The sequence below is a fragment of the Anomaloglossus baeobatrachus genome, chromosome 6 (assembly GCF_048569485.1).
Source record: "Anomaloglossus baeobatrachus isolate aAnoBae1 chromosome 6, aAnoBae1.hap1, whole genome shotgun sequence".
In the NCBI taxonomy this organism is placed as follows: domain Eukaryota; kingdom Metazoa; phylum Chordata; class Amphibia; order Anura; family Aromobatidae; genus Anomaloglossus; species Anomaloglossus baeobatrachus.
The window spans coordinates 277,390,843-277,408,974 of NC_134358.1; positions in this window are offsets into that span (position 1 = coordinate 277,390,843).

The following is an 18,132-nucleotide window of genomic DNA, read 5'->3' on the forward strand; positions in this document are numbered from 1 at the left end:
GAAACTGCTGTGTGAATACTGACATGAAAAATCCAATAGCTATATGAAAGAGTGAAAGTATGAAAAATAGAATCTGCATTACTGCCATGAACATATGAATAAAGAGATATTTAGCTATTGAATTGATCAATGCAATAGAGCCCCAACACTACGCCAAAGTATTTCTCTACATTGAGGTCCCTAGCTAGTGTGTGTCCTTTCATGCAGTTAAAAAACTTACCGTGTATGGGAAGCTGAGACCCAGGCTATTTATGCGTATGATATGGATTGGCAATAGGTGTGGTTGGGGAGGGTTCACAAACGAAAAACTACAAATCAAACAAGAAATAACATCTGGAACACCATTCTAAGCCTGAACTGGGTGCAAAAACCTAAAAAATCTACACTATATGGAGAGAAGGTATGCACAACAGTGACTATGTAAGGGGAATATATGAAAAGCAGAAACTGCTGTGTGAATACTGACATGAAAAATCCAATAGCTATATGTAAGAGTGAAAGTATGAAAAATGGAATCTGCATTACTGCCATGAACATATGAATAAAGAGAAATGTAGCTATTGAATTGATCAATGCAACAGAGCCCCAACACTACGCCAAAGTATTTCTCGACGTTGGCGTAGTGTTAGGGCTCTGTTGCATTGAGCAATTCAATAGCTAAATTTCTCTTTATTCATATGTTCATAGCAGTAATGCAGATTCCATTTTTCATTCTTTCACACTTACATATAGCTATTGGATTTTTCATGTCAGTATTCACACAGCAGTTTCTGCTTTTCATATATTCCCCTTACATAGTCACTGGTGTGCATACCTTCTCTCCATATAGTGTAGATTTTTTAGGTTTTTGCACCCAGTTCAGACATAGAATGGTGTTTCAGACGTTATTTCTTGATTGATTTGTAGTCTTTCGTTTGTGAACACGGCCCCACCCACACCTATTGCCAGTCCACATTATACGCTTATATAGCCTGGGTCTCAGCTTCCCATACACAGTAAGTTTTTTAACTGCATGAGAGGACACACACTAGCTAGGGACCCCAACGTAGAGAAATACTTTGGCGTAGTGTTGGGGCTCTGTTGCATTGATCAATTCAGTAGCTACATTTCTCTTTATTCATATGTTCATGGCAGTAATGCAGATTACATTTTTCATACTTTCACTGTTACATATAGCTATTGGATTTTTCATGTCAGTATTCACACAGCTGTTTCTGCCTTTCATATATTCCCCTTACATAGTCACTGGTGTGCATACCTTCTCTCCATATAGTCTCACATCAGAGACTTTACCAGTTTGATGTGAGACTAGACACAACTATTTACAGCTAGAAAAGGATAGTCCTAGTCTTGTTTTCTTTTACATGGTGTGTGTATCCCCCCTGATATGCCAGAGGTCGTGAAATGCGTAGGGAGACACCAGGACATTTATGAGGGGCAGTCACAGTGGAGGGCCAGATGTTGACTGCCCTTGTAAGGGCGTGAACAATTTATGGAGGGCGAGCGTTTCCCCATTTAGGAATAGCTATCTAATCCTATTGATCCTCCCTTCTTTTGACTGGAACAGATGGGATACCAGCTAAAGTGGACCTGCACAACTGATTGGGTGAGATCAATCCATTTTATATTTTGAATGTGGTTTCCTTTGTTGTAGAACCCTATCTATATAAGTTTGGTAATTATACCTTTCCCATTGTTATTGTTTTCTCCCCCACTGGGTATGAAAATAGATGGTCCCACCAGTGGTTGTCTATTCTTGGATAATTTACTTTGTTTGTTTGGCATACCTATAGGTGTTTACTGAGTGACTATATATCCTATGAACATGAATCCTATGTATGCTTTAAATATTTTGTGTGGTTTTTAATTACCTTGAGTGTTTGTTGGTTACAAATTATTTACAATGGTTTTTAAGGGTTTATTAAAGGTTTACGTTTAATCACAGTTTGCTATATCTATTCCTTATCCCTTGATAACCGTGTTTTGGGGTTCTTGGGGTTCCCCACTCTGGTTGCTTTTTCTATATCCCCTACATGCACTCAGCCATAAACAGAACACTTCTGGGGAAGGGTGGGCGGACTTTTTCAGTTTTTTTTTTGTGCACACTACATCCGATCATGCTGTTGTTACCCTCAGTGAAAGCTGTTCAAACACTGCAAGTGGTCATTCTCTCCATAGGGTTAGAAGAATACGAGAAAAAATATATATAAACTGTCACATTTTCTTAGTTATCAAGAATTATTAGCAGCCAACTGGAGAGAAGAAAGAATACCATCTATTTCAGAAGTGACGGACAGGGTTTCAGCTCATAATTTACGAGTATAATATTGCATTAAAAGAAAAAAGCTATCAAAGATATAAAATAAGATGGTCTCTTTGATCCCAGATGTACATGCCAAACCTTGTTTTGACTTAGTACCTTGACATTCGCTAAATAATATAAATGTAACATGTTATTTCCAAATGTGTTTTTTACTGTGCTAAATGAATATAAGAGTTTATAATCTTGCTTGACGTTGAAACTTAACGAATTGCTTCAACGTCTTCCTCCTTCCCTTTCTTCTTCCCCTCTTTATTCCCTCCCCCTTGCCTTCCCACCTCCTCTCCAATTTCCCTTCTCTCATCCCCTTTTGGCCTACCCTTTCTTTCCTTGCACTTCCTTTTCTTTGTTCTTTAAACAACATTTTTAAGAATGCATTTTAAATACTTCAATTAGCCCCTCCCCTGTTATTGTTAACCCCTTAAAATGTAATAAAGTATACAAACACTGCAAGTAGCTCGCACTGGGATGAGCACCGAGCGTACCCAAGCACAGCAATGCACTCTTGAGTGGTTTGCATGCCTAAAACATCCAAACACCAAACCGGATGTCTGTTTTTTTTGTGAAAAAAGTCTCTAAATTCCTTAGTAAACAGCGTTTTGTGGAAAAAAAGAATATGACAGAAGGAAACGGATATGATTTTTGGATTCAGCAAAAGATAATTAATGAAGATCATGTTATTTTGTAGTCCAAAAAATTGATGTGGAGGAGTATTGATATTTATTAATCCCAACAATTTTATCAAAACAGTCAATTTGTCTTTTCATCCCTAGCTTGCTATCATTATAGGCCACTGAGGAAAAATATTTGCAGCCTGTGACAGCAGACGAAATGATGTAGAAGCCATGACATTTATTGCCAGTGTATATTATTAACAAATCATTATACAATAATATAAAACATTTTTGTTCTTTTCAAGAAAATTTAATTTTATGTACATAAAAAACACATATATTTACTTAATAAAATAACAGGATAAGCACCAGATGGCATGGGAAAGATAAACGGGAAATAAAAAAAGGTTTTAATTTATACACTTATAAGCATGTCTCTTCTTCAGTTCTTTGCTATGTTGTTAGATGAGATGCAATAGAACAAGAACTATGAATGATCACATGCAAACAGTGCCAAAATCAGACATATTTGCATTTTACAATCTTGTCAATCTGCCTGCCATCTGAATAAACATTTATTCAGCTTAAACATGTTTCCATTAATTTATACAGCCTTAAATGGGATTTGTTATAACTCTATTCATTGTGAAAACTGAGCAGCATATGTGACAATATCAAAATATGAATAATTCTAAACAGTTTTCTACAGTCACATATATTTTTAAATGTAGCACAAGTATCCCTATACAGTCTGCCATTTATAATAACGTTTAACATGTCTTATGTTTCCAGACCACAACTGTCACTGGCATGTAACATTCTCGCTAGTTTTAAGGGACAACATATTATATAATGCAACAATAATGGTAAAAAAAAAATGAAAAATGGCTCTGTTTTCATATATTTGATTTATCAAATTTCTTAAAAATATAAACAGTCTTTTTTTCCCATAGCAACCAATCAGAGTTAAAGGGTCATTTCTTAAACTACTCATAAAATAAAATAAAAGCTGTCTTGTGCATCTAACCTGTTTTTGTTTTGGGCTCCCCTTACACATTGGATGGATTTTGGATGGTTATTGGCTAGGAGCCATCACAGCCCTCTGTCCTCTACACAGAAACACTCATTCAGCCAATAACTCTTGTGTTCTCTTTATGACCTTTCTGGTGGCGGTCTTGCCAGAGCTATATTTATCAAGACAACAAATTTTCTAAATCCCTAATGCACATTGTTCCCCCGTGGTCCCCACATAGCTTTCTCATGAGCCAGATCAGACACCCCCATACTTTGCACTGACGAGGGGCAAGCACCCCGAAACACCGTGTCTGCAAATTGGGATTCTGATCTGGCTTATATAGCCTGAGTCATATTGCAAAGGATTGTTGAAAATCCACTTGTGACTTTTAATACCGCTACTTCCAATAGGTGGCGCTGTGCTAGAGTTTGTCTCCTTTACTGGAGAGACAATTTGAATATTTCTTAGAGGGGCGTGGCAGCTATAAGTCCCCTTACTTGGCAGCCAGACTGGCTTGCAAAGTCTCCTTAAGGAGAATAGTGTTCCCCCGTGGTCCCCACATAGCTTTCTCATGAGCCAGATCAAACACCCCCATACTTTGCACTGACGAGGGGCAAGCATCCCGAAACACCGTGTCTGCAAATTGGGATTCTGATCTGGCTTATATATCCTGAGTCATATTGCAAAGGATTGTTGAAAATCCACTTGTGACTTTTAGGATCGCTACTTCCAATAGGTGGGGCTGTGCTAGAGTTTGTTTCCTTTACTGGAGAGACAATTTGAATATTTCTTAGAGGGGCGTTGCAGCTATAAGTCCCCTTACTTAGCAGCCAGACTGGCTTGCAAAGTCTCGTTAAGGAGAATAGTGTTCCCCCGTGGTCCCCACATAGCTTTCTCATGAGCCAGATCAGACACCTCCATACTTTGCACTGACGAGGGGCAAGCACCCCGAAACACCGTGTCTGCAAATTGGGATTCTGATCTGGCTTATATATCCTGAGTCATATTGCAAAGGATTGTTGAAAATCCACTTGTGACTTTTAGGATCGCTACTTCCAATAGGTGGCGCTGTGCTAGAGTTTGTCTCCTTTACTGGAGAGACAATTTGAATATTTCTTAGAGGGGAGTGGCAGCTATAAGTCCCCTTACTTGGCAGCCAGACTCACTTGCAAAGTCTCCTTAAGGAGAATAGTGTTCCCCCGTGGTCCCCACATAGCTTTCTCATGAGCCAGATCAGAAACCCCCATACTTTGCACTGACGAGGGGCAAGCACCCCGAAACACCGTGTCTGCAAATTGGGATTCTGATCTGGCTTATTTATCCTGAGTCATATTGCAAAGGATTGTTGAAAATCCACTTGTGACTTTTATGATCGCTACTTCCAATAGGTGGCGCTGTGCTAGAGTTTGTCTCCTTTACTGGAGAGACAATTTGAATATTTCTTAGAGGGGCATGGCAGCTATAAGTCCCCTTACTTGGCAGCCAGACTGGCTTGCAAAGTCTCCTTAAGGAGAATAGTGTTCCCCCGTGGTCCCCACATAGCTTTCTCATGAGCCAGATCAGACACCCCCATACTTTGCACTGACGAGGGGCAAGCACCCCGAAACACCGTGTCTGCAAACTGGGATTCTGATCTGGCTTATATATCCTGAGTCATATTGCAAAGGATTGTTGAAAATCCACTTGTGACTTTTAGGATCGCTACTTCCAATAGGTAGCGCTGTGCTAGAGTTTGTCTCCTTTACTGGAGAGACAATTTGAATATTTCTTAGAGGGGCATGGCAGCTATAAGTCCCCTTACTTGGCAGCCAGACTGGCTTGCAAAGTCTCCTTAAGGAGAATAGTGTTCCCCCGTGGTCCCCACATAGCTTTCTCATGAGCCAGATCAGACACCCCCATACTTTGCACTGACGAGGGGCAAGCACCCCGAAACACCGTGTCTGCAAATTGGGATTCTGATCTGGCTTATATATCCTGAGTCATATTGCAAAGGATTGTTGAAAATCCACTTGTGACTTTTAGGATCGCTACTTCCAATATGTGGCGCTGTGCTAGAGTTTGTCTCCTTTACTGGAGAGACAATTTGAATAATGCACATTAGACTGCTGGCTGAACCCAAAAATATTGGTGGGTTTGGTTAACAGTAGTGATGAGCGAGTATGCTTGTTACTACTCGGTACTCGCACGAGTATCACTGTACTCGGTCTACTCGGCGGGGACCGAGTAATCTCGCGATACTCGTGCTGTACTCGTGGTCTTCATTTCTGCATGTTGGCGCTCTTCTGAGAGCCAGCCCTCATGCAGGGATTGGCTGGCAGACCACTGCAATGCCACAGCCCTGTTAGTTGTGGAATTGCAGTGATTGGCCGGCCTGCACAGCGTGACCGAGCCTTTATACCGGCCGGCGCGCTGTGCTCTGCTCACAGCTATCCAGAAAGTCAGTGCAGGGAGAGTGTCGCTGCTTCAGGGAAAGGTTTGCGGCCCTTTATAGCTATTTCCGTAGCAGGGCTGCAAACAGTGTGACCAAAAGTCCTTCTCAGGACTATTCTAGTTGTATACAGGCAGGCAGGGTATAGCCAGGTCGGAGTACAGTAGCAGAGTCCTTCTCAGGACTATTGTTGCTGTATACAGGCAGGGTATAGCCAGGTTGGAATACAGGCTAGTGACCAAAAGAGTCCTTGTCAGGACTATTGTAGCAGTATACAGGCAGGCAGGCAGGCAGGGTATATAGCCATTCCTAGTGGTGACCGTATACCAGCCTTCATCATATCTGGGGCTGGTGTACACAGTCTAAAACAGTCCAGATAGTGTCAGACTTCTCAGTAATTGTCGCTCCTAAAAACCTGTTAGGTTCTTATTGCGTCCGTGCTTGCATTTAAAAACCGCACGTGTGTGCCTGTCGGTGGCAGCGTACAGGTGCACGTTTTTCACAATCTATTATATAACGCACAAGTCTAGTGAATAATACACGTCAGTCAGCAGTGGCTGATAGTGTCAGACTTCTCAGTAATTGTCGCTCCTAAAAACCTGTTAGGTTCTTTTTGCGTCCGTGCTTGCATTTAAAAACCGCACGTGTGTGCCTGTCGGTGGCAGCGTACAGGTGCACTTGTGTGCATTTTTCACAAACTATTATATAACGCACAAGTCTAGTGAATAATACACGTCAGTCAGCAGTGTCTGATAGTGTCAGACTTCTCAGTAATTGTCGCTCCTAAAAACCTGTTAGGTTCTTATTGCGTCCGTGCTTTCTTTTAAAAACCGCACGTGTGTGCCTGTCGGTGGCAGCGTACAGGTGCACTTGTGTGCATTTTTCACAAACTATTATATAACGCACAAGTCTAGTGAATAATACACGTCAGTCAGCAGTGGCTGATAGTGTCAGACTTCTCAGTAATTGTCGCTCCTAAAAACCTGTTAGGTTCTTATTGCGTCCGTGCTTGCATTTAAAAACCGCACGTGTGTGCCTGTCGGTGGCAGCGTACAGGTGCACGTTTTTCACAAACTATTATAGAACGCACAAGTGTAGTGTATAATACACGTCAGTCAGCAGTGGCTGATAGTGTCAGACTTCTCAGTAATTGTCGCTCCTAAAAACCTGTTAGGTTCTTATTGCGTCCGTGCTTGCTTTTAAAAACCACATGTGTGTGCCTGTCGGTGGCAGCGTACAGGTGCACTTGTGTGCATTTTTCACAAACTATTATATAACGCACAAGTCTAGTGAATAATACACGTCAGTCAGCAGTGTCTGATAGTGTCAGACTTCTCAGTAATTGTCGCTCCTAAAAACCTGTTAGGTTCTTATTGCGTCCGTGCTTGCATTTAAAAACCGCACGTGTGTGCCTGTCGGTGGCAGCGTACAGGTGCACGTTTTTCACAAACTATTATATAACGCACAAGTGTAGTGTATAATACACGTCAGTCAGCAGTGGCTGATAGTGTCTGACTTCTCAGTAATTGTCGCTCCTAAAAACCTGTTAGGTTCTTATTGCGTCCGTGCTTGCATTTAAAAACCGCACGTGTGTGCTGGTCGGTGGCAGCGTACAGGTGCACTTGTGTGCATTTTTCACAAACTATTATATAACGCACAAGTCTAGTGAATAATACACGTCAGTCAGCAGTGGCTGATAGTGTCAGACTTCTCAGTAATTGTCGCTCCTAAAAACCTGTTAGGTTCTTATTGCGTCCGTGCTTGCATTTAAAAACCGCACGTGTGTGCCTGTCGGTGGCAGCGTACAGGTGCACGTTTTTCACAAACTATTATATAACGCACAAGTGTAGTGTATAATACACGTCAGTCAGCAGTGGCTGATAGTGTCAGACTTCTCAGTAATTGTCGCTCCTAAAAACCTGTTAGGTTCTTATTGCGTCCGTGCTTGCTTTTAAAAACCACATGTGTGTGCCTGTCGGTGGCAGCGTCAGGCTCCATATTGTCCCTGGATAGAGATGTGCATGAGGGCCTCAAAACATTGTTCCCATTGCAAAGGAGCGGGTCTCCTGTCGTTGTAATGCCCATTCTGAAAGAATGGGCGAAAAAATTTACCACTGGGGGTATACCTGAAACAAAGGCCTAACTCTTGTAATGGTCATCATGATGGCGCATGAGGAGAAGGAGGAGCAGTCCAGCGATTAGCCAAAGTCCAGAAGTGTGTTACCATGGGTGAGTGGAGGTACATGGCAAAATCCCGTTACAAACTTTAAATTCCGCTGTCATTTGCTGGTGGTGTGGTGAAGTCTGGCCCAATCCAACCCTTGTTCATCTTGATTAGAGTCAGCCTGTCAGCATTTACAGTTGACAGGCAGGTGCGTTTATCTGTAATGATTCCACCTGCGGCACTAAAAACACGCTCTGACAAAACGCTAGCGGCAGGGCAGGCCAGGACTTCCAAGGCGTAGAGAGCCAATTCATGCCACGTGTCCAGCTTGGATACCCATTAATTGTAAGGCACAGAGGAATGTCAGATTACAGTTGTTTGATCTGCAAGGTACTCCTTGAGCATCTGGGCAAACTTAGGATTTCTTGTGGCACTACCCCGCACCTCAGGGGCTGTGGTATGTGAGGGGCTGAGAAAACCGTCCCACATCTTAAAGACTGTTCCCCTACCTCTGGCGGATTGGACTTGTGCCCCTCTCGGCTGTACGCCTTGGTTGTCCACTGATTCCTGACCTATGCCGCTATCGTTTTGTGAGGGGAATGCTTTGCCTACTTCCGTGACTATGGCCTTCTGGAACTGCTGCATTTTTCCTGACCTCTCCGCCTCGGGAATAAGAGACATAAAGTTCTCCTTGTAGCGTGGGTCTAACAGTGTTACCAACCAGTAATGATTGTCGGCCAAGATGTTCTTAACGCGAGGGTCACGAGACAGGCAGCTTACCATAAAGTCAGCCATGTGTGCCAGACTCTTAACAGCCATCACTTCAGTATCCTGACCAACACGATGACTAAACATGCTGTCCTCCTCCTCCTCCTCCTCCTCATCATCATCTACCCTGTCCTCTGGCCAGCCATGCTGAACCGAGGATATGACTGCATGTCATATCCTCAATTTGGCCAGAGAGTTGCTCCATGTCTTCATCCTCCTCCTCGTCATAGTCCTCCACTGCACGTTGTGATGAGACGAGGCTGGGCTGTGTGTTATCACCCACACCCACTACTGTTTCTTGCTCAAACTCATCGCGCTCCACCTGCAATGCATTATGTTTGTTTTTTGAGCAGAGACCATTTTAGAAGGCAGGGAAGCGGTATGGTGACGCTAATAATGGCGTCATCGCCGCTCACCATCTTGGTGAAGTCCTCAAAGTTTTGGCGGATGGTACATAGGTCGGACATCCATCTCCACTCCTCAGGTGTTATGTGTGGAGTTTGACCCATTTCCCTACGGCTTAGGTGATGCAGGTATTCAACAACTGCCCTCTTCTGCTCACATATCCTGACCAACATGTGCAGAGTTGAATTCCAACGCGTGGGGACATCACACACCAGTCTGTGAGCCGGAAGATGCAAATGGCGCTGAAAGCCAGCAAGGCCGGCTGAAGCAGTAGGTGACTTTCGAAAATGTGCAGACAGGCGGCGAACTTTTACCAGCAGATCAGACAGCTCTGGGTATGACTTTAGAAACCGCTGAACCACGAGGTTGAGCACATGGGCCACGCATGGAACATGTGTCAGCTGGCCTCGCCTCAAAGCCGCCACCAGGTTCCGGCCATTGTCACACACGACCTTTCCTGGCTTTAGGTTCAGAGGTGTGAGCCAGTGATCTGCCTGCTGTTTCAGAGCTGTCCACTCCACACCTCTTCTGCATTGTGGGGTTTGTCACCTATGCAGATTAGCTTCAGCACAGCCTGTTGCCGCTTCGCCGAGGCAGTGCTGCAGTGCTTCTGTGTCGCCCTGGACAAGCCAGGGGCCACAGAGCACAACACTTACACACCCCACACTCCCTGCAGGCATATCATAGTCAAAACACAAAATCCTTGTTGCCTTCCCCAGGGGCTGTTGTCCACACCAGGGGGTGGAGCCAGGCGGTTGGTCTCCATCCACCAAGGAGGAGGGAAAAAACAGGCAGTGAGAGTTAAGCTAAGGAAGTTGAAGGAGGAAAGTAGTAGAGAGGAGAAAAGTGACAGCAAAGAGCCTGAAGTTGGTTCGGGTGTGTGGCCCGGACAGGACAGCAAGGTTGGCAGGATGTGGTGACCGTCTGCAGTGGAGGCCGATTGGAGTCTGCCGTAAGGACCGTGGACGGGTGGTGACCCGGCCGTACCGGACCGGTATACAAAGAGAAGCCAGCACCATTGGCAGGGGCCTTTCGGATCCCGGCAAGGCTTGGTGTCGCCGTGAATTTGCCAAATCCGTTAGTGAAGGGGACCTCAGGGTTTCCAAACAGCCAAGTCACGATAGAAGGCAACCGTCCAACCGTGAAGGGGAGACACCGCCACCGCCAAGGGCAACCGTCTCCCAGGGCCAGCGCCTGTGGGCAAAAGGGGCTCCTCCGGCCCATATCCAGGTCGGGGAGCGGGTTACCGGTGGGAAACCATCACTACCAACACTGAACTTAGGTGCAGGGAGAGACAGTCATCACTAACCTGCAGGGAGGAACAACCGCAGCCGTCCGAGGGACCCGTCCATCCAGCCACTTGTTTTACCGTGAACTGTGTCATCATCATTGGGCTGAGTGAGTACCTCCGTGCCGTGCGGCACAGCTCTGCCCCTGTGACCTTGCACCTCATCAGGCCCCGCAACCCGCCTGTCATCCATCTCTACCCCATCACCGGGCCCTGGGACAACCAACCCCCCTACCCACGGCGTGGAGAAATAACAACAAAGCTGCTCCCTGTCACAGGCTCCCGGGATCCCCGTCCAGAGCAGCGGTGGTGTCCACACAATCACCACAACCGTGGATGGCGTCACGGACAATATCCCCAAAACCCAAACGACCCCTTTTCACTCACGGGCGATGAGCGCCGCTCGAGTCCCCGGGATCCGGCCATCGCTCGAGCCACCGAGCAGCAGTAGCCGTAGAGCAGCGGCAGCCGGACCCGAGCAGTGGGAGAGCGCAGCGTCCCCTCCTCCGCCCGCAACACTTCCAGCTTGGGACTGGTGTGTAGGGTAAAGTGGATGAGGATGCGCAGGAGGAGGAGGAGGCTGAGGAGCATGACATTCCGGAGCTGTAGAGTGTGGGTGAAACCCTGACTGAGGTAGGGCCTGCAAAACTTGGTGTGTGAAGGACGTGTTCCGTCCCTCGCTCAGACTGGGTCCCAGCTTCCACAATATTAACCCAGTGTGACGTCAACGAGATGTAGCGGCCTTGCCCACATGCACTTGTCCACGTGTCTGTGGTTAGGTGGACTTTGGCTGAAACAGCGTTGTTCAGGGCACGTGTGATGTTTTGTGACACGTGGTTAGCAATGCGGGGACGGCACACCGGGAGAAATAGTGGCGGCTGGGGACCGAGTAATGTGGGACAGCTGCCACCATCAGGTCGCGGAATGCTTCTGTCTCAACCAGCCTAAAAGGCAACATTTCCAGCGCAAGCAGTCGCGAAATGTTAGCATTTAGAAGTGTAGCATGTGGGTCGTTGGCAGTGTATTTGCGCCTGCGTTCAAAGGTTTGCTGAATGGATAACTGAATGCTGCACTGGTACAAGGACGTGCTTGATGATGGTGTTATTTCTGCGTGGGCAACTGCAGGTGCAGGGCCGGAGGAGGCTTGTTCTCGGGCAGCATGGACAGGGGATTGGCTCGCATGCACAACAAGCGAAGACGAAGCAGTGACATCAGCAAGCACTGCTCCTCGACTCTGTTGTACATCCCACAAAGTCGGGTGCTTGGCTGACATGTGCCTGATCATGCTGGTGGTGGTCAGGCTGCTAGTTTTGGTACCCCTGCTGATGCTGGCATGGCAGGTGTTGCAAATGGCCTTTTTAGAATCATCTGGAGACAACTTAAAAAACTGCCAGACTCGGGAAGACCTAACATTTGTACAGGCACCTTGTGTCGTGTTGTTCCGGGGAACAGTTGCCTGACGTCTGCCTGGGGCCACCACCCTGCTTCTTACTGCCTGTTGGGATGCTACACCTCCCTCCCCCTGTGCACTGCTGTCCTCGCTCTGCATATCCTCCTGCCAGGTTGGGTCAGTTACTGGATCATCCACCACGTCGTCTTCCTCTTCCGCACCCTGCTCCTCCTCCTGACTTCCTGACAATTGTGTCTCATCTTCGTCCACCCCTTGTTGAGACACGTTGCCAACTTCGTGAGAACGTGGCTGCTCAAATATTTGGGCATCTGTACATACAATCTCGTCATGGCCCACTTCAACAGGAGCTGGCGAGAGGCCAGAATGTGGGAATGGAAACGTGAACGAACAGCTCTTCCGAGTGTTCAAGTGTGGGATCCGTAATGTCCGTGGACGTGTACTCGGCCTGGTGGTAGGAAGGAGGATCAGGTTCTGAAATGTGCGGTGCAGTATCACGGCTACTGACACTTGACCGTGTGGAAGACAGAGTGTTTGTGGTGGTGCCAATCTGACTGGAAGCATTATCCGCTATCCAACTAACAACCTGTTGACACTGGTCTTGGTTCAAGAGCGGTGTACTGCTGCGGTCCCCAAGAATTTGGGACAGGACGTGCGAGCGACTAGATGTGGCCCTCTGTTGTGGCGAAATTAGAGCTTGCCCACGACCTCAGCCTCTGCCTGCACCACCATCACGTCCACTTCCTTGTTCCTTGCCAACGCCCTTGCGCATTTTGCAATGCTGTGCTGATGTGTATTCACTAGACTTGTGCGTTATATAATTGTGCTTCTTACTGCCTGTTGGGATGCTACGCCTCCCTCCCCCTGTGCACTGCTGTCCTCGCTCTGCATATCCTCCTGCCAGGTTGGGTCAGTTACTGGATCATCCACCACGTCGTCTTCCTCTTCCGCACCCTGCTCCTCCTCCTGACTTCCTGACAATTGTGTCTCATCATCGTCCACCCCTTGTTGAGACACGTTGCCAACTTCGTGAGAACGTGGCTGCACAAATATTTGGGCATCTGTACATACGATCTCCTCATCACCCACTTCAACATGAGCTGGCGAGAGGCCAGAATGTGCGAATTGAAACGTGAACAGCTCTTCCGAGTGTCCAAGTGTGGGATCAGTAATGTCCGAGGACGTGTACTCGGCCTGGTGGTAGGAAGGAGGATCAGGTTCTGAAATGTGCGGTGCAGTATCACGGCTACTGACATTTGACCGTGTGGAAGACAGAGTGTTTGTGGTGGTGCCAATCTGACTGGAAGCATTATCCGCTATCCAACTAACAACCTGTTGACACTGGTCTTGGTTCAACAGCGGTGTACTGCTGCGGTCCCCAAGAATTTGGGACAGGACGTGCGAGCGAGTAGATGTGGCCCTTTGTTGTGGCGAAATTAGAGCTTGCACACGACCTCGGTCTCTGCCTGCACCACCATCACGTCCACTTCCTTGTTCGTTGACAACGCCCTTGCGCATTTTGCAATGCTGTGCTGATGTGTATTCACTAGACTTGTGCGTTATATCCAAGTTTTTGCAAAACGCACACAAGTGCAGCGGAAAGCTGCCACCAACAGGCACACACGTGCGGTTTTTAAATGCAAGCACGGAGGCACTAAGAACCTAACAGGTCTCTATCCAGGGACAACGTGGAGCCTCCCAATTTTTGGCTGCCCTGCCAAAGGGCTATACTATAATGCACCCACTTCCTTACAATGGGCACTTCAAGTTTACAGGCCCTCATGCACGTCTCTATCCAGGGACAATGTGGAGCCTCTCAATTTTTGGCTGCCCTGCCAAAGGGCTATACTATAATACACCCACTTCCTTACAATGGGCACTTCAAGTTTACAGGCCCTCATGCACGTCTCTACCCAGGGACAACGTGGAGCCTCCCAATTTTTGGCTGCCCTGCCAAAGGGCTATACTATAATACACCCTCTTCCTTACAATGGGCACTTCAAGTTTACAGGCCCTCATGCACGTCTCTACCCAGGGACAACGTGGAGCCTCCCAATTTTTGGCTGCCCTGCCAAAGGGCTATACTATAATACACCCACTTCCTTACAATGGGCACTTCAAGTTTACAGGCCCTCATGCACGTCTCTACCCAGGGACAACGTGGAGCCTCCCAATTTTTGGCTGCCCTGCCAAAGGGCTATACTATAATACACCCACTTCCTTACAATGTGCACTTCAAGTTTACAGGCCCTCATGCACGTCTCTACCCAGGGACATCGTGGAGCCTCCCAATTTTTGGCTGCCCTGCCAAAGGGCTATACTATAATACACCCACTTCCTTACAATGGGCACTTCAAGTTTACAGGCCCTCATGCACGTCTCTACCCAGGGACAACGTGGAGCCTCCCAATTTTTGGCTGTCCTGCCAAAGGGCTATACTATAATACACCCACTTCCTTACAATGGGCACTTCAAGTTTACAGGCCCTCATGCACGTCTCTACCCAGGGACAACGTGGAGCCTCCCAATTTTTGGCTGCCCTGCCAAAGGGCTATACTATAATACACCCACTTCCTTACAATGGGCACTTCAAGTTTACAGGCCCTCATGCACGTCTCTACCCAGGGACAACGTGGAGCCTCCCAATTTTTGTCTGCCCTGCCAAAGGGCTATACTACAATAGACCCACTTCCTTACAATGGGCACTTCAAGTTCACAGGCCCTCATGCATGTCTCAACCCAGGGACATCGTGGAGCCTCCCAATTTTTGGCTGCCCTGCCAAAGGGCTATACTATAATACACCCACTTCCTTACAATGGGCACTTCAAGTTTACAGGCCCTCATGCACGTCTCTATCCAGGGACAACGTGGAGCCTCCCAATTTTTGGCTGCCCTGCCTAAGGGCTATACTATAATACACCCACTTCCTGACAATGGACACTTAATGTTTTGAGGCCCTCATGCACGTCTCTATCCAGGGACAACGTGGAGCCTCCCAATTTTTGGCTGCCCTGCCAAAGGGCTATACTATAATACACCCACTTCCTTACAATGGGCACTTCAAGTTTACAGGCCCTCATGCACGTCTCTATGCAGGGGCATTGGTGAACCTCACAATTTTGGACTGCCCTGGCAAAGGAAAATACTACAAAGACTCACTTCCTCAAAATGGGCACATTAGACTCAAGAGGCCTTCATGTACATCTCTTCTCAGGGACATCGGAGTGCCACACAATGTTTTCACGTAAAATCTTTCATGTATTAATCTCAAAAAGTAACATACACCAGCTCTATCTCACTATTGGGTATGTGCCCTTAACATTTCTGCCATGAAAAATCATTTTGGGGTCATTTTGGAAGGTTTTCTGGTGAGTCCGTAAAAATGGCGTGAAACGCGGACAAAATTGTTCACAGCTGTGACTTTTGAGTGATAAATGCTTCAAGGGGTCTTCCCCATGCTGTTGCCATGTCATTTGAGCACTCTTCTGAGACTTTTGTGCCATTTTTAGGGTTTCTCCATGCTGCCGGGGGGTCATTTCACAAAAATACTCGGGTCTCCCATAGGATAACATTGGGTTCGTTGCTCGGCCCGAGTACACGAGTATCTTGGGAGGCTCGGCCCGAGCTTCGAGCACTCGAGCTTTTTAGTGCTCGCTCATCACTAGTTAACAGCAGTCTAATATATATAGGGGGCTTTACACATTCTTGACACTTCAGCCTCTTTTTTATTACATTACATTTTTACAGAGGATATTGTCAATTACAGTCAAACTTGCCGGATGTCATGGCATCTTCTGACATTGTTCACACTGTAGAGTCTAACATACCACCTGGTTCTCTCTGTGTGCTCAGTTAGAACCGGGTGTCGACCAGTTGTAAGTTTACAGGTGGTCAGACTAGCCGGAGTTAATTTCTTCTGGCCTATGAATTACTGCTTGGGTCACGGGTTTCTGTAGCCCTATCACAACCGTCCCTGTTCCTGGATTGGGAATGAGGGGGTATTAGACCAGGGCTATTAGTTTGGGCTATGCTTGTGGTCCAGACATCACCAACATAAGCTGTATCTCTAGGATAAGGGATTTAGGGATTCCCTTAGCCTGATGGCCAATTTAGGAGTCATATTGCCAGTTCTACGTCACTGATTGTGATATTAATAATGGCCCATCCAAGATTTCTTCATGGACCCTGTAGCCTCCTTTGGAAGGCAGTTTCAAGCAGTGTCTCTCCAGGTGGCTTAATTAAAATTGGGTGTTCAGTCTTCTTCCTCAGCACAGTCTGGATTGGTTGCTGGATAGTTGGAACCTAAACTGACTCTTACAGACTGGTTTGCTGAGGATCGCAGTCAGTCTGTTTCCTTCTACAAGACATGTAAATTTTATTTCCATCTGAATCCTCTTTCATCTGGAAGTGAGATGCTGCACAAGGGCATTGTGGTCTCACTTCTTAGTGGTGATACACAGTTGTGGGAATTTTGTTTGCCTTCTGATCCCCCTGTTTTAGGGTCAGAGGACTTTCCTTTTCTGCAGTCTTTCTCATATACGACAATCTTGATAAGGTGTTGTTGTCCAAGTCTAAGATCTGTTTACTTTAGCTGTTCACTTGAACAGGGGAGTCAGCTGGCTGATTATTACTACTCTGAGTTTCAATGTTGGTTAGTGGAGACACAGTGGAATGACCTTGCTTTTAAAAGCCAGATTTTTCTGGGCATTTCCAAGAGGTTTAAGGAGGCTTTTGTGATGTATGAGACTCCCAGCTCTCTCAGAAGTTCCACCCTAATTACAATTGTTTCCACCCGCGTCACAAGTTTGCCTTTCCAGTATTCATCACTGGTGAAATAAGTCTGTAATCAGAGGCCTAGGTTATGGATAAAGAACCGTAATCTGGTTAAGCTCCTATAAATCGAGACACGGACAAAGTCCACCATCTTTCTTTTGAACAAAGAAAAGCCAGGCCATTGCTAGAGAAGAGGTGGGATAATGGGACCATTGGCAAAACTCTCAGTTTTGTAATCTTTAAGAGCTTGTTTCTCAGTGCCGGACAGATTGTACATCCTGCTATTAGCTAATTTGGCACCTGGCTTCAACCTTATAGAGCAGTCGGAAGGTCTGTGCAACTCCTGATAACCCTTCTCAGAGAATATAGCACAAAACTCAGACAATGATTTAAGGATCCTAGAGGTTATGCTTCACACACAGGTCCACAGATAGGTATTCTTGCAGTAAGAGCTCCACTGAACAATGTCCTGGGTCTTCCAGTCAGCTTCTGGATTGTGTAGTGTAAACCTTGAGAAACCTAATACAATTTGTGCAGGTAGGTTTTATAGCACTTGGCATGTTATCCGCTCAGAATGGAGAACACAAATGTGGAGGTCCAATTGCTGTATATATTCCCTGAAGACTCCTTGGGAGGGAGGTGACAAGTTGACAGTAAAAATCCATACAGAGCCAGATAACTCATCAACCCTTAAAGGGAATCAACCAGCAGGATTTTTATATGTAAAGTAAATCCAGTGCTTTACTGGCCCTAGGATGCTAAATCTAAGTATACCTTTTGTTCAACAATTGTATGTTTTATTTCAAAAATATGTGCAAGTAAAGTTCCTGCAATGCACTGCTATTTGATTGACAGGTGCAACAGGAAGGTAATGTGGGTCGGGTTTAGCTATCTATTCCCACCCCTGTCTGCCTGTGTGACCTTCCTCCCTGTCTGTGTGCCTGCACC